This window comes from Gorilla gorilla, chromosome 14 (assembly GCF_029281585.2).
Source record: "Gorilla gorilla gorilla isolate KB3781 chromosome 14, NHGRI_mGorGor1-v2.1_pri, whole genome shotgun sequence".
NCBI classification, from domain to species: Eukaryota; Metazoa; Chordata; class Mammalia; order Primates; family Hominidae; genus Gorilla; species Gorilla gorilla.
Genome location: NC_073238.2, coordinates 44521822 through 44529208, shown reverse-complemented (window position 1 = coordinate 44529208; position 7387 = coordinate 44521822).

The window sequence follows — 7387 nt, the reverse complement described above, 5'->3', positions numbered from 1 at the left end:
CTAACTCTATCCCAGTGGTGGTTTTCTTGATTTTGATCAGTCTAGACATGATAGTTCTTGAAAGATTTAAGACACGCTTAATTTCTGTTGAGTTTTCATTTCTCCTCAGTCTTAAAATTATTCCTGACTTCTAGATATGATATGAATATGTCACTGTTCATTCCTTTTTAAAAAGTCAGCAGTGATCCCTGTGCCAATGTCAGAAACAGTTTCTCCATCTGATGTTAAAAACATCCCCTGGGGAAGGACCAGCTCACTGTGCTTCTTGTACTAGTATAGGACATTTAGATAGCTGCCAGCTCCCTAGGGCAACACAGCTGCTTGGTGACCTCTCCTTGTTCCTGGAAAAGGAATAGGGCTCTTCAGTTATAGTACATGGTATTGGAATTGTTCAAGGGAGGACCAAGAGAGGAACAGAGACTCTTAGTCACTAACAGGAAAGTGTTAAGGTTTGAGAGTCAGACTGGAAGGAAGAATCAAGGAAGGAGAGGATCGAGTTTTCAAGGGAAAGGAATCCTTATGTGTTCTGCTGTGAGTGGGTGAAGAAGGTTGACAGAAGCCACAAATAGTTGGTCTTATTTGGACTGTGCCTCCTGTGGCCAAGGCACTGTTTCTGCTATTTGGCTAGATACTTATTGGCTATTTAAAACAGGCCTCTTGGATCATGAGACTTATTTGGGTGTTGTGAGAACTTCAAGTCTGCAGTCAGAAAACAATTCTAGCCTCAGCTGTACCACTTCTAAGCTGTGGGACTTTGGGCAAGTTACTTATCCTCTCTGTGGCTGTGTTATCTCACCTCAAAATGGAGATGATAACAGGACCTTCCTTTGTAGGACCATTGGGAAGATTAAATGAGGTACTGAATTTAAAGTGCTTATCACGGCACCATACAAACCCTTAATGTTAGCTGCAGTGATGTGCGAGGGCTGGTACATAGCAGGCTGTCCCTAAGCCAACTGTGGAATGTTAAGGAATGTTGCAAGCCTTTCCACCGTTGATAGCTGAAACTGTAGCCGCGGTGAGAGGATTCACACATGGAAATCGGCAAACACTACACATCAGGGCTTTACCTATCCCCTATCCCCCCGGAAGAGTTAGTTTACCAGCGTATCACAGGTTAGCTCTTTTTATTTTTGTGGAGTTTTTTTCCCCACTGCAAGTAATGCGGGTCCACGTGTGCAGCCTGGCTCTTTGTCGCTCCCTCTGAAAAAAGTGGATGCAGTGTGGGTAATACTCCTAAGCTTGCCAGTTGTGAACAGGTCAGTCTGACTTTCAGTGAGCCGTTTTTGACTCAAAGAGTGAATGGCTGTTTTGGGGTCTGCCAAAATTAGGGGCCCTTCTCTTCCCTGAACTAGACTATATACTCTGATACTTTTATTGCAATGTTACAGAAGTCTTAGGATACTAGTAGTGGACAAAAATATTCCCCTTCCCTTTTATTCCCTGAGAAATACAGTCTGAGCTGTATCTAGGCAATACCCACACTGCCTTCAGACTTTTTCCGAAAGTGGAGTTCATCAGTCATCCAGGAGGCTCTGAACCCCATGATTGGCATGGCTTACCTAGTGGCTGTGGTAGACATATGCACATGGAGGTATTTTGCTGAGGGCTTGTGAGAGCTATTTGGCACCTTTTCCAGCAAAGGTGGGAGAGGAAGGAGGAGAAGAGGTTCTGTTCTCACCTATTTTAATACCCGAACCAAAAAATGGAAGTTGGTGGTAGCACTGAATTAGAACTCTTGCCTCATTTAGCACACTAATCATCAAAAGTCTCTGTATTTTCAATAGAAGCAAAGCATAATTTCTCAATAAAGAGGCACTTCAAATAGGGGATTTACAAACATTACACATTGTCTTTCCTGTTGCAGCTATGAAACATACCTTCTAGAGAAAATCACACAGATTTTGTGTACTTTGCTTAAGAATTGCAGACTAGAGTCATGATTTGTTAGTCTCATTTGCTTTTCACAAGAAAAAGCATTATATAATGTCCGAGGGTCTCAGGTTCCATAACAGGGACTTTCCCAAGGTCTTTCATACGAAAGTTTCTGTGCAGCCCATGGGAGATTACACAGGGAGGGAGTCTGGAGACTCTCACGAGGACTTATTTTCGTCTATTCTAATTTGAATCTTATACAAGTATTTATATAGGCCTATTATTTACACCTATATATCAATCCTACTTACTGAATGCCAACAAATTTGAGACACAACTCCTGTCCTCAAGGAACTCATGTCCTGGTAGAGAAAGCCATGAAGCAGTCATAGGATACTGTGTGTGGTTATAACAGCATGCACCTGAGAAATGGTCTGGAGGAGGTGAGGTCAGCCACGTGCTGAAGCAAGCAGAGGTGTTTGCCAGGTGGCTAAGGAGGGAATATTAACCCAGGGGTGGGTGATGGTCCCCACCTTCCGGATGATTTACTGTATAGTTGCGTTTGCCTCTTAGCCTGATTTCTTTGACAGCTGTTGATGTAGAGCTCTGTGAGGACGAGGAGCGCTCTCATTGTTGCCTCCTCCACAGGGTTTTGCAAGTTGTAGGTGCTCAAATCCCCGATGGGAAATGAGAACCTTAGCTTACAAAAACAAAAACAAAAACAAAAAAAACTCCTTTCTTCACTAGGACCCTGTACGCAAAGCAGTTCCGAAGAGCACTGATAGGAAAAACTGAATTCACTGCATGATGACGACAGAGCTGGGATTCAAAATCAGCTCCTAAGCAGTAATCTGGAGCAAAGTCATTGTCTAGTCTGTGGACATGGTCAAGATGCATACAAAATTAAATTTTCTTTCATATTTTGTAGCTTGAAGGTGCCTTATATTGATTTCTGTTTTTTGCTTTGCTTTGTTTTGTTTTATTTTATTTTGTTTTGAGATGGAGTCTCACTCTGTTGCCCAGGCTGGAGTGCGACGGTGCGATCTCAGCTCACTGCAACCTCTGCCTCCCTGTTTTGAGTGATTCTCCCGCCTCAGCCTCCCAAGTAGCTAGGATTACAGGCACCCGCCATCACACATGGCTAATTTTTGTATTTTTGTAGAGATGGGGTTTCACCACGTTGGCCAAGCTGGTCTCAAACTTCTGACCTCGGGTGATCTGCATGCCTTGGCCTCCCAAAGTGCTGGGGTTGCAGGCGTGAGCCACTGCACCCGGCTGATTTCTGTTTATTGAGTCCCTGATAAAACTGCTTTGCTTGCTTTCTCAAGAGGGAAGGTGGCTGCCCCACAGCAGCAGGTCCTGCAGCCATGCTGACTTGGCAAAAGCATTCCTCTCAGTGCTTTAATATTTACCTGCCGTGGATGATGATACAGCTGCCGGTCACAATATCTTTTCAGTGCTACAACATTTCCCTCCATCTTTCCAGGCCCACATCTGGTCTTAGCCCATCTTGAAGTTGTCTATGAGGTAGAATTTGTTCCACTTGTGAACTGAGCCTATTTTGAAACTCAAAAGGTGCTTCCTAATTTGCAGTTGTATATTAGATTCACACATCTTAGATTGAAATTCGCACAATGTGTTTTGCATTACTCACACTTAATAGTAATTTCTTTTGGCTATTGCCCTCAGGCTGTGTGAGAAAAAAAATAGATTTGAGCTTTTTATTTTGACTGTGTTCACAGACTGTAAATCTAATTAGTTCTCTGGGATTTTTTCTCAAAGTCGCAGGCACATTGCTCTCTGGACAAAGACTGATAAGCAGGGGCAGGTTTAGGTAAGACTAACCATGTTCGTCTTACCTAAATTGTCCTGGCATTTCACTTGGAAAATTCATCTCTTTTTTTCCTGCCCTAATTTGCTGCATCAGGTTGATGTGTGTTGCCGGTAGATATGGTACCCACCTGTGAAATGGTGAGGAAAATTATGTCCAGATTAGGTAATGCTTTCAGATTCCTCTATTACAGATTATTGACTCCAGTGTTTCTCAGACTGAGCTAGAGAGTTCATTTGTTCTGGGAGAAATTTTTAAATGACTTGTGTTTTGATTCAGAGCAGCAACCACAAGAAATATGAACACAATCTGGCCCATGGCGATGACCTCTCCGAATTGAGATTCAAGGTCACATGACTTGGCTCCAGGGATAGGACCAAAGTCTGCAACTTAGAGGATTCAGTAATTAAGGAGTGGCCTGGGTTTTCCAGATGATGAGTCCAGAGTCCTCCTTTGGCAGATTGAATTCTAATTGGAGATATGGTGAATGGGGGGCATGGCCATGACAACTGTGTCATGCCAGCCCCAAATTCCTGTGGGAAGCAGCTGGCACTACATATTTGGATAGTTGTGTATCACTGGTGACCATGGTTCTTTTGAAATGGCAAGGCTTCTGCTGCCAGGAGCTCTCATTCTGAGGGTGTGTGTCGGTCACGCCATCCCTGTCATTCTTTGTATCACATATGCCCAGTGAAGGGTGATGAGTCAGCCAGCTTCCTCTAAGTAAGACTGAGCTAATCAAATAACCCCAAGATCCCAGTGGTTTGAATGAAAAAGGTATTTCTTGTTCACATACATATGTCACCTGCAGTTCTGCTATGGCTGTGATTTTGCTCTGCACATCATCTCATTTTGAGAACCAGGATGTCTTCAGTAACCTCTATTCTGGTGGCATAGGAAAAAGAGCAAGAGGGCTCAGCAACATTCAGGGGCTCTAAGACTTCTCTTCGATGTGCCATATGTTACTTCTGCTCGGGTTCCACTGGCCAAAACAAGTCATACAGCCAAACTTCCTGTCATTAGAACCAGGAAATGTTACTCTCTTTGCAAGGCTTCCCATGGCAGTGGGTGGAGATGTGCCATCCTCTACCAGGGAGGGAGACTGTGTGGTTGAGAACAATAACACGCTCTACTCTGGGGCATCCGGCTCCTGTGCACCTCACAGACAGCCAATTGCCCACCGCTCTGGTCAACTGGGCTATTCAGTTTGAATTCCTGTTTTTCATTTACATTTTTTCTTATTTGGAAGTTTCAGAATTGGAAAGTCGGAAAGCTTTAGGGTTGGGTGGACATTTAGAGATCTTATCTAGTGCTCTCTGGCTTTTCTTTTTTCTTTTCCTTTTTTCTTTTTTTTTTTTTTTTTGAGACAGAGTCTGGCTCTGTTGCCCAGGCTGGAGCGCAATAGTGTAATCTCTGCTCACTGCAACCTCCGCCTCCCGGGTTCAGGCAATTCTCCTGCCTCAACCTCTCGAGTAGCTGAAATTACAGGCACCCACCACCACACCCGGCTCATTTTTGTATTTTTAGTAGAGGCGGGGTTTCACCACGTTGGCCAGGCTGGTCTCAAACTCCTGACCTCACGTGATCTGCCGGCCTCAGCCTCCCAAAGTGTTGGGATTACAGGCGTGAGCCACCACCCCTGGCCTGCTCTGGCTTCTCTAGTAGGGGAACTGAGGCCTAGTGAGGTGACTGGCCCAAGATCACACAACAGGACTTCACTGCAGTACTTTCTTCATAACATCAGCTTGGGAAAACAAAATGTTAGAGAAGAATTGCTGCTTTCCCAATTGGAAAATAAAATGCTCAATTGTTCCTGATATCGTACCCCTTTCTGGGAGAGAAATAAAACACAACCTGAGTGGTCAGTTTCAGAAGGAAAACTTGCTCACATTTTCCCTAAGTGATGGGTGTTAGGAAAGCAATCTGATTAAACTTTATTATGCATTTTGAGATTCTAGCATTTTATGTATGCTACATACATAAGTCATTTTGACTTCCCCAATCTTTTCTCTCTCAGGCTGCAATTTCTAACTATCTCTATGTACAAAATCTATACACATAATGGTTTTCAACCAGGGGGATTATTAGAACAACTTGGGGAGCTTTAAAAAATACACATGCTTGGCCGGAAGCGGTGGCTCACGCCTCTAATCCCAGCACTCTGGGAGGCCGAGGTGGGCGGATCGCAAGATCAGGAAATCGAGACCATCCTGGCTAACAGGGTGAAACCCTGTATCTACTAAAAAAAAAATACAAAAAATTAGCCGGGTATGGTGGCACGCTCCTGTAGTCCCAGCTACTCGGGAGGCTGAGGCAGGAGAATCACTTGAACCCAGGAGGCAGAGGTTGCAGTGAGCCAAGATTGCGCCACTGCATTCCAGCCTGGGCAACACAGTGAAACTCCGTCTCAAAAAAATGGCCGGGCGCCGTAGCTCAAGCCTGTAATCCCAGCACTTTGGGAGGCCGAGGCGGGTGGATCATGAGGTCAGGAGACTGAGACCATCCTGGCTAACACGGTGAAACCCCGTCTCTACTAAAAATACAAAAAAATTAGCCGGGCGTGGTGGCCGGCACCTGTAGTCCCAGCTACTCGGGAGGCTGAGGCAGGAGAATGGCGTGAACCCGGGAGGTGGAGCTTGCAGTGAGCCGAGATTGTGGCACTGCACTCCAGCCTGGGCAACAGAGCGAGACTCCAACTCAAAAAAAAAAAAAAAAAAAAATATATATATATATATATACACACACACACACACACACACACACACACACACACACGCTTAAACCCCTTAAACCCCTTTCCCTGAGATCGATCTGGTAGGTTTGGGGGCATCTGAAGTTTTGAAGATCTTCCTGGGTGATTTGAATCGACATCCCTGGCAAAGAACTCTTGCATAGGAAAGCCTGCTTTGTTGCTTGCCTTAATAGATGGAGGTACTTACTTTTCATGTTAGTTTCTTAATAATACTAGAATCGGCTTCCCAGGAGCTAATTCTTTAGTTTATTTTCTCTTAAATTGAGCAAGTATTCTTAGATTCTGTGATCCCTGCCCAAATTTCTAGCTTGTAAATTCAGCCACTTCCAGGGATTAGAAACACTTGGACAAAGATACACTATAATCCTCGGAATTTCTTGGTTTAAAAAAGGGGAGAAGTTACCCCTAAACCTGGCCCTAATTCCCTCCCCTGTGTCCCATCTTCCTTCTTTTCGGACCTCTTTTTACTCAAGTCTACCCCAGGGATTTTTGTCTGTGTAGGGAAATTATTTCAATTTTTGTGAATGTCTCATTCCTATTTAATTTCCATGTAGCACTACCATGACAGTGCATATCATTAAAATGTATTAATTACTTTGCTGTACATTTTATTTAATTCTAATGCTGAACTCTGTGTGTTGCCCTGATACCATGTCTGTCTGCCCACAAATTAAGAAAACAAATGGGGACAGTTGTCTGCTAACATTTTATTTGTGTTTGACAGTTTGGCACCATGCAATAAAGCCCAAGCGTAAACAAAAATTCTGAGTTTGCTGGCATGGCCAGAGCCCCGTAATTGGGTAGTCTCACTTCACATTTTGATTTCAAATCAATTTCCATCTTCCCAGCCCTTTACCAGAATAGGAGTATGTGTGTCTTTGGGGACAGAAGAAAGCTCTTTGCCAAGGCACTTGGTAACACCTCCAGTG